Source organism: Taudactylus pleione, unplaced genomic scaffold, assembly GCF_031769625.1.
Source record: "Taudactylus pleione unplaced genomic scaffold, aTauple2 ptg000400l, whole genome shotgun sequence".
NCBI lineage: Eukaryota > Metazoa > Chordata > Amphibia > Anura > Myobatrachidae > Taudactylus > Taudactylus pleione.
In genome coordinates, this window is record NW_028284802.1 from 3591653 (window position 1) to 3608785 (window position 17133).

General features: G+C 48.3%; 1 long non-coding RNA gene and 1 pseudogene across 3 annotated transcripts in view; one reads left to right on the forward strand and one right to left on the reverse strand.

Annotated features, from left to right (window-relative positions):
* Positions 1-17133, reverse strand: part of LOC148506531 (uncharacterized) — a 555606-nt gene that overhangs the window by 83987 nt on the left and 454486 nt on the right. The window lies entirely within an intron of this gene.
* Positions 15576-15689, forward strand: LOC148506546 (5S ribosomal RNA; annotated as a pseudogene).

Below are 17133 nucleotides of genomic sequence, written 5' to 3' on the forward strand. Positions count from 1 at the left end.
ATTAGCTTACCTGGAAAGAACTCCCTGATCTATTTTCGATTAGGTAAACCTGGATAGGCTCTATCATTGGTCTAGTGGTCATGTGACCTATAGAGCTGTAACTGATTTCTTATTTTACATCCATTACTGATATGGGAGAAGTCCCCTACCTAAATTTTTAATGTTAGAAACACATATTTAACATATAGATACTACCATTTTTTATCTCCAAATGGATTTATATTAGAAAGGCAGAGCACAGATCGGTGATCGATTGCTCTGGACTTAAAAAGTATCCCTATATTGGAGATCATCTAGTACAACCTCTGGGAATGTGATTAGTCACATCATGTCAATCTAGACAAGGAGGGCGGATTCAGAAGGACGTGGCATGAATCGATTGGTGCCCATAGATCCATCAACGATGTGATAGGAGATGTGACACATCAAGGGGTATTTAAGGGAGGTCTGGAGAACAGCTCTGCTTGACCTTGAAAAAGCTCTATAGCGAAACGCTGCGGCGGTTTCACGGCATCTCTACTAATTTACATGTTGTTATAATCATTTTCTGAGCAAATCCATGATAATCTATGTACATACCAGTGTGAATTAGAGTGCTGAACTACACAGTAGTTAGAGACTATATTGCTTGAACAGCATAAGTCTGCTGACTTTCATTACTATAGATGAATCATTTAATTTGCATATTTCCCAGGAAGCACTTTCATGAATGAATGAGGATTATGTGATTAAATACATCTGAAATAAAGATTTAATATAATTTCACTACCTGAATCACACTTACCAATGTATGGGGATATCTCAAGGATGAACTAAATGTCATATGAAGTGAATTATATTAGTGACCTTAATTATACTAGCGTTCTCTGAGAGTCACCCCCTCATGGTTAAATAACCACTGGTTGTACATAAAATCAGAAACCTATGGTTTTATCTGTATTAGAAAATACACTGTCAGCCAATCTTAGGATGATGTTGATCATGCATTAGATGAATGCTAATTTTATTGTATCACAGCATATACAATTTTTCTGGCTCTGCCTGTTGGGACTGTCCTCAGCCCCACAGGGGTTTACCAGCGTTTTGGATATTCTGACAGTTCTCTTGTTCAGTATATCCCAATGCTCCTGTACCTGGACGGCCTCCTGCTCTTAGCAGGATCGCCGGGGTACTTTACAGCCAGGTCAGGATGACCGTGGCTTCTTCAGGGTGCAAACGTTTAATCAACGGGGAAAAAGTCCTCCCTGCATCCCTCTCTGGGTATTCTTCACCTAGGAGCCCTGCTGGATTCTCAGAATCTGAGAATTCTTCTGGCGTAAGATGGCATCTCCACTCTTCCACTAGGAGTACATGGATGTCTACGTAGTTGACATATGTCTTTACACTCTGGGATGCATGGTCCACTATTCAGTGTCTGCCTTTGCAATGGTTCAATGGGCTCAGTTCCATTCCAGGCCTTTCCATAATTGGCTTATCTCCAGATGGAATGAGTTTCTTTCTGTCGGATCACTGTTCAAACGATGACGCTCTCTCCGGAGGCAAGTCGGTCCCTTTCCGGGTGGCTATGGTCATCTCGTCCAGGGTATTCTTTGCTAAGGACAGTGTCTGGTTCGCATCCATTTCAGTGCAGTTGGACGTCTGTCGATTCCACCCTGTCAATTAACTTGTTGGAACTTTAGCCTGTCTTGGGCCTTCACTCTGGCATAACTCTTGTTTCCCGGTGAACCTGAAAAAGTTCAGACCAACAGGGTCACGGCAGTCGCTTCCTGTTTAGCAACACTGTTCGTTGGGTGGCAATGACAGGTATGTCACACATTCGCACATAGTCCGAGGGTCTCCTACCGACCATCTCGGCAGCGTTCATTTCAAGTCCTCAGCCGTCACGACGTGCATCCCGTGGACTAGTCTCTTCCCCAAGAGAGGTTTCATCTCCTGGTGAGCAGGGGGGCCCCCCTGAGGTGACCCTCCTGGCCTTCTGACTTTATCACACTATGGTGTTACAGTCCAACTCTGGGGATTCTGAAGCAACCTTCAGTGACTCTTTGTCGGTGAAGTGGTCCTTCCAATTTGAGATGCAAAGGAATTATACAGACCCCAAGTACAGTATACATACGCATGCGCTCTGGACCAGATCCTGGCATTCAGAAAGAAAACCTCCGTCAATCAGCATTCAGCAAGAAGACTCAAGACCCAGTGTTTGAGCACACATATTTATACCCCCCAGAATAGACAGGACAATAGAGAAGTTTCTTGCTTATGCCATTGGTTCCCATGGGGGAAGCATCTGTTACAGAGCGTTTAACAGGCTGGTTCAAAAAGACTCAACCCAGCCTCCAACAACTGGGTGTCTCTGCCCTCCCACCCCATGCAATCATCCTAACAGTTGTTCATATAATATACATTTTGTTGCTTGAAGTCTCTGCGGTCCATAAGTTGAGAATGCATGATGCGATCTCCACACCGATAATACCGGAATTCTGTTGAAAGAGTACGCATCAGTACGAACCCAAACACTACTTTCTACTTCAGGGTCCATAGGGTATCCACAGGATACCTTGGGGTATAGGTGTGACGTCAGTCACTGGGCACCATAGAGTTAAGCTTTTCAGCCTCCCAGGATGCACTAGGGTCCCCCTCCTATACCCCGCCCCCGAGCCAAGGCACCTCAGTTAGTTATCAAGCCATAGGCCGGAGGAGGAGAAGGAAGAGAGAAAAAAGATCTGGACACATACAAGAATCACATTCTCACCAGAGGGAGACGGAAAACCGGTGACCAGAGCAGAGCCCATCTGCAGCACAGGTGCGACAGGGCGGGAGTCCTGTGGAACCCTATGGACTTCGTAGAAATAGAGATAACAAGGTTAAGTTCTTACCATATCTCATATTTTCTACTTCAGGGTCCATAGGGTATCCACAGGATACCTTGCGGATGTCCCAAAGCAGTATCCTTTAAGGGTGGGGACGCTCCTGTGCAGAAAGGAGAATCCGCCACCCGAAGGAAGCATCCTGAGAGGCGAAGGTGTCAAACCTGTAAAACCTCACGAAGGTATGGACAGAGGACCACGTAGCAGCCTTGCAGATCTGAACTGCTGAGGCACCACGTCGAGCTGCCCACGAAGGACCCACAGACCTAGTGGAATGAGCCTTCAGAGAAAGAGGGACCGGTAGGCCTTCATGAAGATAAGCTTCAGAAATAGCCATACGGATCCAGGCTGCCAAAGTTTGCTTTGAAGCAGGCCAACCCTTTTTACGGAAGCCATAGAGGACAAACAAAGCGTCCGACTTCCTAAACGAAGAAGTGCGGTCAACATAAGTCCTTAAGGCCCGCACAACATCCAAAGAGGCCTCACCCACGGAAAGACCCGGTGAGTTAAAGGCCGCCCCCGAGCCCTGGCACCTCAGTTTAGTTTGGTGCCCGGCTGGCGTCGGGTGCACCTGTCGGAGTGGGGGCTAGAAGAGCCCCTGAAGCTTTCTTCAGTGCAGCTGTGGCTGCACATCTGGATGTACAGCATGGACAGTCAGTCCTGACGTCCATGCTGTCTTCCCTACACCCCCGCCGGTACCAGAACGCCGGTACCGATCCGGGGATGCTGGTGAGCATCTGGGGTCACAGCTAGCGGTGACCCCAGATGTTCCGGACCATGGCCGGATCCAAGGGGGACAAAGGTAAGCAGCGGGGTCCCGCGGTGGGTCCCTGCTGGTCACATGGTCCTAAGTCCCCAGGCAGGGGGCTCCCTGGGGACTGGCTGCAGCGTGGAGCCAGACGACCAACCTGCGCTTTCCACTACCCCTTGGGACAGCGGACCGCAGCAGAGCGGCAGCGCTGCGGCGTCCCAGGGGTTAAATGCATGCCAGGGGAGCGCGCCTTCCCTGTCTCACAGCCGGCACCTCCTCCGCTGCACACAGCCCTCTCTGCATGCTGCCGACTGGTCCTGTGGCAGCGCTCCTCCCCCAGGCCAGCCTCCTCTCTGCTCCTCGGCGGCCATCTTCTCCAGAACGCATGGTGAACGCTGCTGGAAGCGCTGGACGGAAGCATCGTGGTCTGGGTCCCCCCGCATACCTCTCCTCCGCTGTGGCTCAGGTCTATGTATGCAGCGCTGTGTCCTACCAGGCCCTGTGTCTGTGTAGTTGAGTGATCAGCGCTGTTAGTGCAGGAATTGTTATTTCTCTGCATTGTATGTGACTGTGCTAGCGCTGCCTGTAACTTTTCTTCTCTAAACTGTCAGCTTTATTACTGTCCCTGTTCTTTCTGCTAAAGCCCTTGCGGTGCGGTGCTGCAGGGTGGTCTCTCGCCTATTTAATACTTAATTGGTGAGAGAGGTCACATACGTGGTGCCATCATTTCTGAAAGTGATTTTCCCCTCCGGCTACAGTGTACCACGTGCAAAGTACCGTTAGCGGAGGGGGAGGGTAGCGCGGAGGGCCTTTGCCGGCAGTGTTTGTCGATGGCGCGGCCTATTACGGTTACAGCACCGGTACAGGAGCCGCCCTGGGCTTGTTTCGCTCAGGCGTTAACAGCTTTAGTGGGCCAGTTAGCTCCGCAGCCTGCGTTTACTCCGATGGGTTTGTCCCAGCAGTCTGTGGTGTCGTCACCCATGCAGGGGTTCCCACGACAATTGGTGGTACCCCACAGTCTCCCTATTTCCCCGCTCCCGGGTTCTCAGGAGCCAGCGTGGGTTAACTCCCTGACGAGTTCTGTACAGCACTTGTCGGATGTGTTGCAAGGGGAGTCTGTGATGCGGCCTCATAAAAGGCCGGTGGCGTCTCTGTCCGCTCCTTATGAGGATGACGAAGGGACGTCTGATGATGGGGAGATTCTGGATCCTTACGATCAGGAACCTCTCCATACTAAGGACGCTGATGCTAAGTCCAAAGTATATATTCCTGGACTTATTCGGGCGGTCCGCACAGCCTTGGTGATTGAGGACGAAGTTCCCCCAGCGGCTAAATCTAAGTATGCCTTTTTCAAAGATGTGAAGGGCGATGCCACAGTCTTTCCTCTTTCGGGTCAGTTGGTGGACCATTTAGAGGAGGCGTGGAAACAACCTGGCAAAAGATACCAGCCGCAGAGACGCCTGGCGGTGGCTTATCCGTTCGCGGATAATTATTTTGCTAAGTGGGAATCCCCTCCACAGGTGGATTCTCACGTGACCCATCTTGTCCGTAGTGCCACATTGCCGATGCCAACCATGTCCTCCCTTAAGGATGCTACGGACCGCAAGGTAGAAATCTGCCTGAAGTCCGCTTATTCCCTTGCAGGGGGGGCAGCACGGCCGGCTATGGCCATTTGCTGGGTTGCCAGAGCGATGGAGCGCTGGGCGGATTCATTAGAGGCTTCTTTTGAATCCGACTGTCCGGCCGAACAGGCAGAGTTGATTGGCAATCTCCGTGATTCGGCCACCTACATCAACGAGGCGGCTCTAGACATTAGTACTCTGGTGTCTAGAATTTCTTCAGCAGCGGTAGCTGCTCGTCGCACCTTGTGGCTGCGATCCTGGAAGGCGGACGCAGATTCCAAGAAAGGTCTGGAAGCGCCGTTTACCGGAGAAGTTCTCTTCGGTCCGGATTTGGATAAGATTGTGGCCACGCTGGCGGCAGCCAAATCTGCTTGTCTCCCGTCGGCCGCTGCTCCTTCTGGTTCTGGACCATCGTCCTTTCGGTCATCTAGGGCCCAGGGCAGGCCCAAACCACAGTCGTTTCCTCGACAGGCTGGCCCTAAGAAATCGGTCAAGCCCCGGAAGCAGGCATGGAGTACCAGACGTCCGGCCCCCAAGCCAGATGACAAGCCTGCGGCCTGACGGTCCGGGCCTCCCTTTGGGGGATCCCAGGGTGGGAGGCCGCCTGCTACAGTTCGCCCAGTGTTGGTCGACCACTACGACAGACACTTGGGTTCTGGAGGTGGTTTCCCACGGATACGCCCTCTCCTTCCGGCACAGACCCCCGGCTCGATTCTTCACCACGGGTCTACCATCAGACAGGAACAAGGCTACGGAGCTGTGGAAGGTATTGCACACTATGCTCCAGGCTGGAGTTATAGTGCCTGTTCCATTCTCCCAGAGGGGCCAGGGTTTCTATTCAAATCTATTTTTGGTACAGAAACCCAATGGGTCATATCGTCCGATTCTCAACCTCAAAGCACTCAACAAGTCTTTGTGGGTCCCGAAGTTTCGGATGGAGACCCTACGGTCCATCATTCTAGCGCTGGAACCTGGGGACTACATGGTGTCATTGGACATACAGGACGCTTACCTGCATGTCCCTATTCTTTTGCGCCATCAACAGTTCCTCAGGTTTGCAATCCGCAGCGACCACTTCCAGTTTCGGGCGTTACCTTTTGGCCTGGCAACAGCACCACCTGTTTTCACCAAGGTGATGGCGGTCATGGCGGCTTCTCTGCGGCTGCAGGGAGTCCGCATGTTGCCGTATTTGGACGACCTGTTATTGGTGGCAGGATCTCCAGAGCTCCTGTTACGCCACTTGGACCTGACCATTGCACTGCTGCAACGGCACGGCTGGCTAATCAACTGGCAGAAGTCCACTCTAATCCCGTCTCAGAGGATTCTGCATCTTGGAGCCTTATTGGACTCGGGACAGCAAATGATCTTCGTGACGGAGGACAAGATCTCTGCTTTACAGTCAAGGGTGCGCAGTTGTCTGCACAGCCGCCGGGTGTCCTTACACTCGGCGATGAGGTTACTGGGCTCCATGGTGTCGGTGTTCGACATGGTGGAATACGCCCAGTTTCACTCCAGACCTCTGCATCACCTGATCCTGTCCAAGTGGAACGGGCTGCCTCAGTCTCTGAAGTCCCGGACGATTGTGCTCACCCCGGAGGTTCGCCTGTCCCTTGCATGGTGGTTACAGACGACCCACCTCAACAAGGGACGTCCGTTCTGGGTTCCAAATTGGGTCCTGTTGACAACGGACGCCAGTCTTCGGGGCTGGGGAGCAGTTTCGGGTCCACACTTGTTCCAGGGCAGGTGGACGCCGACAGAAGCGGAGCTTCCAATAAATATCTTGGAACTCCGTGCGGTCTTCAATGCTCTCCAGCAGGCACAGCGGTTTCTCCAGGGTCGCCCGGTGCAGGTCCAGTCGGACAACGCTACCACCGTGGCCTACATAAACAGGCAAGGAGGAACTCGCAGTCGGGCGGCTCTCGTAGAGGTCTCTCGGATCCTGGTTTGGGCGGAGCGCAATCTTCCGGCCATATCAGCGGTCTTCATCCCGGGAGTGCTAAATTGGGAGGCGGACTTTCTAAGTCGCCAGGACGTTCATCCGGGGGAATGGTCCCTGCACCCGGACGTTTTTCAACTACTGGTGGACAGGTGGGGTCTTCCAGAAATCGACCTCATGGCGTCGCGGCACAACAACAAGTTGCCGGTGTACGGGTCTCGCACAAGAGACGAAGGGGCGTCTCTGGTGGATGCTCTGTCCGGCCGGTGGACGTTCCGGTTCGCATACCTGTTCCCTCCGGTCTCCCTTCTTCCACGGGTAATCCGGAAATTCAAACAGGAAGGAGGGTCGCTCCTGTTGATAGCTCCCGCGTGGCCCAGACGGCACTGGTTCTCAGACCTTCAGGGTCTGTCCGTGGACAGTCCTCTGCGGTTGCCGCTACGACCGGACCTTCTGTCTCAGGGTCCTTGTCTTCACCCGGACCTGACTCGGCTGTCTTTGACGGCGTGGCTGTTGAGACGGCCATGCTGAGGTCCCGGGGGTTTTCCAGCTCTGTGGTGCGTACCATGTTACGAGCTCGGAAACAGTCTTCCGCGAGGATATACCATGCGTGTGGCATACGTTCTTCCAGTGGTGTCGACCGAGAGGTTATGCACCGCGGGAGTTTCGTCTGTCTCGGATTCTCGCCTTCCTGCAAGCGGGACTAGATCATGGGCTTCGCCTTGCTTCTTTGAAGGTACAGGTTTCGGCCCTATCTGTCTGGTTTCACCGTAGGATTGCTACAATCCCGGATGTGCGCACCTTTATGCAGGGTGTTCTCCGCATTCAGCCGCCCTTTGTTCCACCTGTGGCGCCTTGGGATTTGGCTGTGGTCCTGAGGGCTCTCCAAGGACCGCCGTTTGATCCACTGGGCTCAGTGGATCTTAAATGGCTAACAGCTAAGACTGTTTTCCTTCTGGCCATTGCTTCGGCCAGACGTGTTTCTGAGTTAGGGGCTCTTTCTAGTAGACCCCCTTTCTTGGTTTTTCATGGGAACAGGGCAGTGCTCCGCACTCGGCCCGAGTTTCTTCCCAAAGTTGTTTCCCAGTTTCATGTTAACGAGGAAATAGTTGTTCCGGCCTTTAACTCACCGGGTCTTTCCGTGGGTGAGGCCTCTTTGGATGTTGTGCGGGCCTTAAGGACTTATGTTGACCGCACTTCTTCGTTTAGGAAGTCGGACGCTTTGTTTGTCCTCTATGGCTTCCGTAAAAAGGGTTGGCCTGCTTCAAAGCAAACTTTGGCAGCCTGGATCCGTATGGCTATTTCTGAAGCTTATCTTCATGAAGGCCTACCGGTCCCTCTTTCTCTGAAGGCTCATTCCACTAGGTCTGTGGGTCCTTCGTGGGCAGCTCGACGTGGTGCCTCGGCAGTTCAGATCTGCAAGGCTGCTACGTGGTCCTCTGTCCATACCTTCGTGAGGTATTACAGGTTTGACACCTTCGCCTCTCAGGATGCTTCCTTCGGGCGGCGGATTCTCCTTTCTGCACAGGAGCGTCCCCACCCTTAAAGGATACTGCTTTGGGACATCCCCAAGGTATCCTGTGGATACCCTATGGACCCTGAAGTAGAAAATATGAGATATGGTAAGAACTTACCCTTGTTATCTCTATTTCTACGAAGTCCATAGGGTTCCACAGGACTCCCGCCCTGTCGCACCTGTGCTGCAGATGGGTTTTGCTCTGGTCACCGGTTTTCTGTCTCCCTCTGGTGAGAATGTGATTCTTGTATGTGTCCAGATCTTTTTTCTCTCTTCCTTCTCCTCCTCCGGCCTATGGCTTGATAACTAACTGAGGTGCCTTGGCTCGGGGGCGGGGTATAGGAGGGGGACCCTAGTGCATCCTGGGAGGCTGAAAAGCTTAACTCTATGGTGCCCAGTGACTGACGTCACACCTATACCCCAAGGTATCCTGTGGAACCCTATGGACTTCGTAGAAATAGAGATAACAAGGGTAAGTTCTTACCATATCTCATATTTTCTTAGCATGTATAAAACCTTAGTTATCAAATATCTTTATTTCACAGCATTTATACTAACTGAACCAACTTAAATCTTATACTTTAAAGCTTATTAAACCTTTTATGTGGATATGTAATTTGTGAGTATGCGGGGTGTGATGTAAAGATGCTAGTTAACTTGGGGCAGATGCGTGCACATGAAGCTAACATCCAGCATTTTCATACAGGATCTTATGCATTCGCTAATATGCGATTAGTTACCAGCGCAATTGTGCGTATTAATGTGTGTATGAGGAATGATGCACTTAAATCTCCCTTACTAAGTGAACATCTAGCAGTGTGAAATGCTGAGCCTGATAGTTCCACATGCCCCCTCTCTCAGCAGCCTCTACCTTTCCCAAGCTCAAAAGAAAAACCCTTTATTGTCTGACTCTTGTGTGAATGCAAATAGCCCAGCTACATAACCCAAACCTAAGATAACACTCTAGTCTTTGAAGTTATTTCATTGCAGGAAGCTTGCTAATGTAAGGTGTGTATTCGAGCCGGGCCACCTGGAGTGAGAGCAGACGTTATCCAGGAAGCTTATCTACACAAGCTAGTTGTCACGTGGCCATTTGCTCTGTTCAGCTAATGCAATCCAATTTTGACATACTGTAAAGCCATTTCTGAAATATATCCTTTATAATACGTAAAGTCATGAAATGGGCTTTTGGTGAATCGCCGTAACTTATGGCACTGGTCACAGATGCATTCGCATGATGCTAATAGTACTATCGCCACATGTACCAAAGTGTGAGTTTATCTAAAATGGCGCTTAGGCGGCCATTTTGCAAAATGGCGTCTTGCGGCCAGTCGCAAGATGGTGTCGCTGCGATTCAATTTTAAACTGATCTTGTCTCAGCCAATAATCCAGTTTCGACATAATGCAAAGCCAGTTTGTGTATGGGACTCCAAATTGCCTCTTTTTCCTGCCAGTACTGAAAGGGACTGTCTGACATACCTATTAGGATGTTATCTCTGAAATAGTCCTTCACCATTCTGTGAATGGAAAGTTGACCGTATCACACATAGTCACAGTAGACATGTCACTAGTAGGCAGTTCTCTTAGGCCAACCAGATGTCATTTTTTGGTGAACGATCTGCATGACCAGCAGGCATTCTGTAAGGAAAATTTAGCTTTTTCCTGGCAGTTGCAGAAACTGAAGGAGGAGACGATTGTGTTTCACGTGTGGCTGCAGCTGACAATTTTTTTTTACCATCAGCTCTTTGCATAGTTTTAGATTTCAGTCTGTTGGAAAAAAAACTCACCAGGTAGGACTTAAACCTAGGATCCAGAATGGTCGCCAAAATATATTTTTCAGATTTCAATTGATGACTCTTGGAACCTGGCGAAGTGAATCAATGGCTTGATCCACCTGTCCAACATACCTTGCGCAATTGCTCTGTTTTAGCTCCTCCTTCAGTTTCTCCAGCTGTTTTTGCAAAAGTCTGATGAGGGGAATGACCTGACTCATGCTGGCAGTGTCTGAACTAACTTCACGTGTGGCAAATTCAAGGGGTTTGAGAACCTTGCACAACATGGAAATTATTCTCCACTGCGCTTGAGTAAGGTGCATTCCCCCTCCATGGCCATGTCATAGGTCGTTGTATAGCCCTGGATGGACTTTTGCTGTTCCTCCATCCGCTGAAGCATACAGAGGCTAGAATTCCACCGAGTTACTACCTCTTGCTTCAGCTGATGGCAGGGCAAATATAACAGTACCTGCTGGTCATGCAATCTTCAACAAGCGGTTGCCAAATGTCTAAAATGTCCGGATGTTTTGCGGGCCACCGAGAGCATCTCCTGCACGCCCCTGTCATTTTTTTTAAAAATGTTGCACGACCAAATTAATTGTGAGAGCAAAACATGGGCCGTGTTGGAATTCGCCCACATGTAATGCTCGCACAATATTGTTGGCATTGTCCGTAATCACAAATACTGAGGAGAGTCCAAGTGGGGTAAGCCATTTAGCAATGATTTCCCTGAGTTTTTGTAAGAGGTTCTCAGCGGTATGTTTCTTAGTGAAACAGTTATACAAAGAGTAGCCTGCCTCTGTATCAGCTATCTTTTGGTAGATGCTGCTGTTGTAAGCAATACACCTACCCAGTGGGCTGTCACAGTCATGTAATCCTTAGTTTGCCCTGTCCCACTTGTCCACATATCAGTGGACAGTAGTGGGTACAATGGCATTTCTAAGTGCATTAATAAGGTTTTTTTTAATGTCCTTGTACAGACTTGGAATTGTTTTTCTAGCAAAGTGGAATCTAGAAGGGATCTGGTAGCGAGGACACAGGACCTCAATTAACTGTTGAAAACCCACTGCAGTAATGGCAGATACTGGACGCACATCTAATACCAGCATAGCTGTTATGGCGTCCAGTAGTCCGCAATGCAACTGGATGATTGCTGTCATACTTGTTTGCCCTTGCAAACGATTGTTTGACAGTTAATTGTTTTTTGGAGGATACTCTACAAGTAGTATTCCTCCTGGTCCCTTTCTGGGATGAAGATCCACTCACAGCAACAGTCATCAAGGATCCTTCTGAGGAATCACGGATAGGAGAGGAGTCAATCATGCTTCGAATAACAACATTGGATGCGGCAGGACTAGTCCCGATGACGAATGAGGATGTTGATGCAGGTGTTGGTGGTGGAGATCGAAGGCACTTGGATCCCACAGAGAGGGAGCAGGTAGGTGACACTGGACCTGTTACATTTTGCGTTTTGGAACTTGGTAACATAAACTTTGATATTTGAATGCATTCCAAGTGACGTAACAAGGAGGAGGTTCCTAGGTGGTTTAGGTCCCTCCCTCTACTCACTCTTGCTTGGCAATGGTTACATAACTGTTGTCCGGATTGGGGTGGAAATAATTCCACATGTGAGAAGTAGATTTTTTTGTCTTTTGCCCCGGCATGACAACAATGGGCTTTGACTTTTTCAATCCATGGGCAACAGCTGTTGCCTTACTTGCACAAAGGACATCCTCGGCATCAACATCCTCATCACCAACATCTTCATCATCAACATCCTCATCATCCTTAGTGGCTTCAACTACCAAAATATCCTCCTCCTCCATGTGCAATTCCACAGAAGCATCCTCACCAACTACATCTGCAAGATGTTGACTGCCCTTTCCCACATTTACAGAGGGCACACAAATGTTGGAACTTGGAGAATCCTCCAGTACACTAGTATTTAGGTCTGGCTCACACATGGCAACTGCGGACACACTTGCACTCTCCTCGGGGATTTGTGATTTCGGTTTCTATGGGCACACAGTTTGTTTTTGCGGAGCTGTCTTACTCTTCTTAACAACTTTCAATTTTTAATGGTACCACCACCACTACTAATACAAGCAGAAGGACTATCAGAACCAGCAGTCAACATAAATAAAGGCCAAGGCCTTATCCTTTCCTAGCCACTTTGTGTAGTGAATGGCATATTGCCAATTTTTCGATTTTTTTTTTTTACTACCGTAAAAGTAGCTTTACCATATGCATGGCGTGACTTTAGCCCTGGGGCATGGGCCTTCATAGAGGATGAGGAAGTTGATGGCCTTGCATCATCATGATGACTGCTGGCGGCAGCTACAACATGTGTTCTTGGCCTTGCTGTCCTGTCATGTGACACCACTCCATATTTTGTGCGTCTTCAAGCTGTGTCACAAGCTCCAATAGTGAAGCCAAGGTGCTGTTACAAAATTCACACACGTGCAGTCATACGTGCACAGAAAAAAAATATACAAAATACACTATCTTCTTTTTTCGGGCCCAGAACTTGGGACCAGAGCACAGACTGATGACGACTGGAGTCGGGCAGCACTAGGTTGCAACTTGCATTGCTGCTGTATCTTGACTGGCTAAGAGTAACACGCACACACAGAAAAAAGATAAAAAGACAATATATATATTTTTTGGGGCCCAGATGGACGCAGCAGACAGCACAGCACCAGCCCAGATGGACACAGCAGACAGAACAGCAGTGACAGCACCAGATTAATCAGAAGTGCACCAGCACAGGTAAGTGCTACCTCTCCCAGCCCTACACTACCCACCCTCCCTGTTCAGTCTCCACAGCCGCAGTGAAACGGTGGCCGCCGCGTGGTCCCCTATATACATAGAGACGAAAGCTCGCGAGCCGCGAGATTCCGTCTCTATGGTTTTGCCTCGGTTTGAGATCCAGGGACAGAGGGGGAACTGAACTCACGTTCGGTTCTCGACCCGAATCTTAAAATTCAGGTGGGTTTAGATCTCTGAGATCCAAACTCGCTCATCTCTACTTCTTACCCTCCAGCAGTGGTGCATTGTCCAGGCACCGGCGCGTGCTTGATCCCCACCTGCAGATGCTTAACATATGGGTGCCTGCTTCTCCTGAAGCCGAGGCTTACTGTCCAGACACCAGCGCTTGCTTCTTCCCTCTTAGCCAAACCTAATATCAGGGTACCTGCTCCTTACCCTCCAGCAGTGGCTTAAAACTAGGCCAAAAGTGCATGCTTCTTACCCTCCAGCAGTGGCTTAATGTTCGGGCACTGGTGCATGCATTATCCCACCCTGCAGTGGCTTAAAATCCAAACTCCAGTGCCTGCTCCTAAACCTCCATCAGTAGTTTAATACCAGGGCACCAGCACTTGCTTCTTCTCCCCCAACAGAGGCTTAATACCAGGGCACCAGTGCTTGCTTCTTACCCTCCAGCAGTGGCTTAATGTCCGGGCACCAGCATGTACTCCATTCTCACTTGCAGTGGCTTAACATCCGGGCACCAGCACCCGCTTCTTTTCCCCCACCAGAGGCTTAATGAATGTCCAGGCACCAGTACTTGATTCTTCCCCCTTAGCCAAACCTAATACTAGGGCAACAGCACCTGCTCCTTACCCTCCAGCAGTGGCTTAATACCAGGACACCAGTGCTTGCTTCTTACCCCCCAGCAGAGACTTAATACCAGGGCACCAGCACTTGCTTCCCACCCTTTAGCAGAGGCTTAATACACCAGCACTTGCGTTTTACCCATCAGCAGTGGATTAATGTCCCAGAACTGGCGCATGCTTCATCCCCAACTGCTGTGGCTTAACCTTTGGGCTTCAGCGTCTGCTCCTTAACCATCAGCAGTGGCTTAATACCAGTGCTCAAGGACTTACTTCTTACACCCCAGCAGAGGCTTAATACCAGGGCACCAGTGTTTGCTTCTTTCCCTCCAGCAGTGGCTAAATTTCCAGGCCCTAGTGCATGCTTGATCCCCACCTGCATTGGCTTAATACCAGGGCACAAGTGCTTGCTTAATGTACACTGTCGGAGCTGGATGATTGGCTGAGACCAGATCTTAAGTTAATATTGGGCGACGCCATCTTCCGTCGTCAGCACGAAACCATTGAGTACAATGCTTTTAGATTATTAGTGACGTGCCTTTCTTTTTGAATGCAATATGAATTTTAGTGCTTTGGAACCAAAATTATGGTGTGGACAGCGATTATTTATCTCTAGCAATTTAAGGTATTCATAGTTGGGGGCTCGCAGTTGATATCATGCCACCATGATTCGCACGATAGCAAACGGACCTTGATTCCACACCTAAGGGTGGAAGGCGCCATAAGCAGGCAGGAACGCACTGTGTTCGAAACCCTGCTACCATTCAGTGTTGTGGAATCGTTGTATTTTATTGTGTGATCTTAAGGGGCACTGATTAGGTACCAGGGGACAGGAGAGAGAGGTTTGTTTCTTTTATTTGTCCATGCTCTGTGTGTATGCGACTAGTCGCACAATAGCGTAATTTTTATTTCTGCACTTTTGTGTATCAGTTGCATTATTGTGTATGCGATTAGGCGTACAATAGCGTATACGTGTTTCCGGTATTGCTGCCACGTGTTCAAACAAATTGTTTAAGATTGCATTGTTGTATTGATAGCATGATTACATGGTTTTGAGTCTCTTAATCATACTACCATATCTGAGAAAAAGTAATTTCTTTTCTGCACAGAAAAGGTGCATGATAGACGTATGTTTGTGATGAGAATAGGGGTACTGTGTGTTCCCTATTGCTAGGGGTACTGTGTGTTCCCTAGAGCTAGATTACTGTGTGTTTTCTAGGGTACACATAGGTGTATTGCAGAATAGGGCTACTGTGTGTTCCCTAGAGTTAAAATCGTCTCTCAGTGTGATAGCAAAATCCATTGATCAGTTAGGTTCTTTGGGCATTGCGATTGAACCGCACGGTTGGGGCAGACCGTGATTGTTAACTGAGTTGTGGTGGAGGAAGATTGGCAGTTTTGATGCTACTATAACGTTCTTTTCTATAACTATTTACATTTATTATATTAACTTGATAATTACTGGTGGTGAGTAGTAAAAGAGGTGTAAGAAGAAGATTGATCACCTACGGCCATACCACACTGGACATTACCAATCTCATCTTGTAAGCTATGCAGTGTCGGGCTTGGTTAGTACTTGGATGGGAGACCACCTGGGAATACCAGGTGCTGTAGGTGATTTTATACTGCCATAACAGTCGCCTCTGACTATTTACATTTATTTTATTAACTCTTTAATGAACTGACAAGCGGTAAGAAGTAAGATCTAAATTAAAAATTGTTCCTCCCCTACAGCCACACCACACTGGACATGTCGGATCTTGGAAGCTATGCTGTGTTGGACCTGGTTACTACTTGTTACCTGACAGTACTTCAAAGGTTAGTAGCAATTATGTAGTTGGCAAAAGCAATGGTATATTAATCGGATATATCGTCTTATCCTCTGCAGTGCGTATCTAATTGAGTCCTCATCTTGTATAGATATTAGTTTGTTAGGAGCAGCACATAGCAAATTAAGTTAAAAGCGTACGTAGCAAGCATGTATACGAGTAACTTTTCTTAGTAAGTTACCACATCTACTTTACTTGATCTCCGGTGTTTGAGCGTGGCCACGCTAGCATAAATGCTTGTTGTTCCATATATTACGTTTGCTGTATTAGAAAAGCTGTCACTGTATGTGAAGAGGTTGAATGGCTCTGTGTGCTCCCAAGTGTAACGAGCAGTTTGCTTGTTTCAGCTACACCTGCAGCTAAGAGCGTTGGGGTGGAAGTCTGGGGTGCTCTGAGAATGCTTTGCATTTCGGAACTTGTTACATCTGTCAGCATCGCATACTCTATAGAAACCCAGATATCTGCTGCTAATCCTTTATGATTCTTTAGGGGATCTTTGAATGATAAATGGGCCCCTTTATGTTTAGTGTGCATTGGACGATTGTTTCAGCATTTCACATATAAACTGTTAATTTCGATTATTGGTGCTGTAGGTCAAGAACGAAAATCTTTGCTTCAGTCTCCCTATAATGAGCAGTGTGTTTGCATTCTTGATGATCTGCCCATATTTACTATGCGTTTTACTGATTACCTCATCATCCTTATGGGCGTACATATGCAAATTCAATGTGAATGAGTATAGACTACGTGTAAATATACAGTAGAGCACCATATAGGAATCTGAGTTATGTAATTTTTTATTTTTAAAACCACTAATTTGTCTCCGCCTTTACCATCACCAGGGCCCACGTGGCTCAAAAGTCCATTTTAGAGGGGCTACACCAGAGATAAAGTACCTCAATGTTTACTACAGTATACATTAATGTACTACTTATAGTTCATTGTGGATGTGAAGATTATAGAATATATTCAACAGCTCTGTATATTAGTGTTGTAATCCTTTTTTTATTTTTTATTTTTTTCCTCTTCCTCCCCACAGAACAAGTTCTTCAAATAGCCCTCTTTCAGTTTTCGGTTCACGTATTGACTGTTTTTCTATATTTTGTTGCTTTTTAAAATAAAGACTTTTTTTTTCTACACCGTTTTTTGTCTTTCAATTTAACAGTATACAGTAGAAAAAAATATTGTAAAGTAACTTATTTTACAAATTTGGAAAGAAAAACTCTGCACAA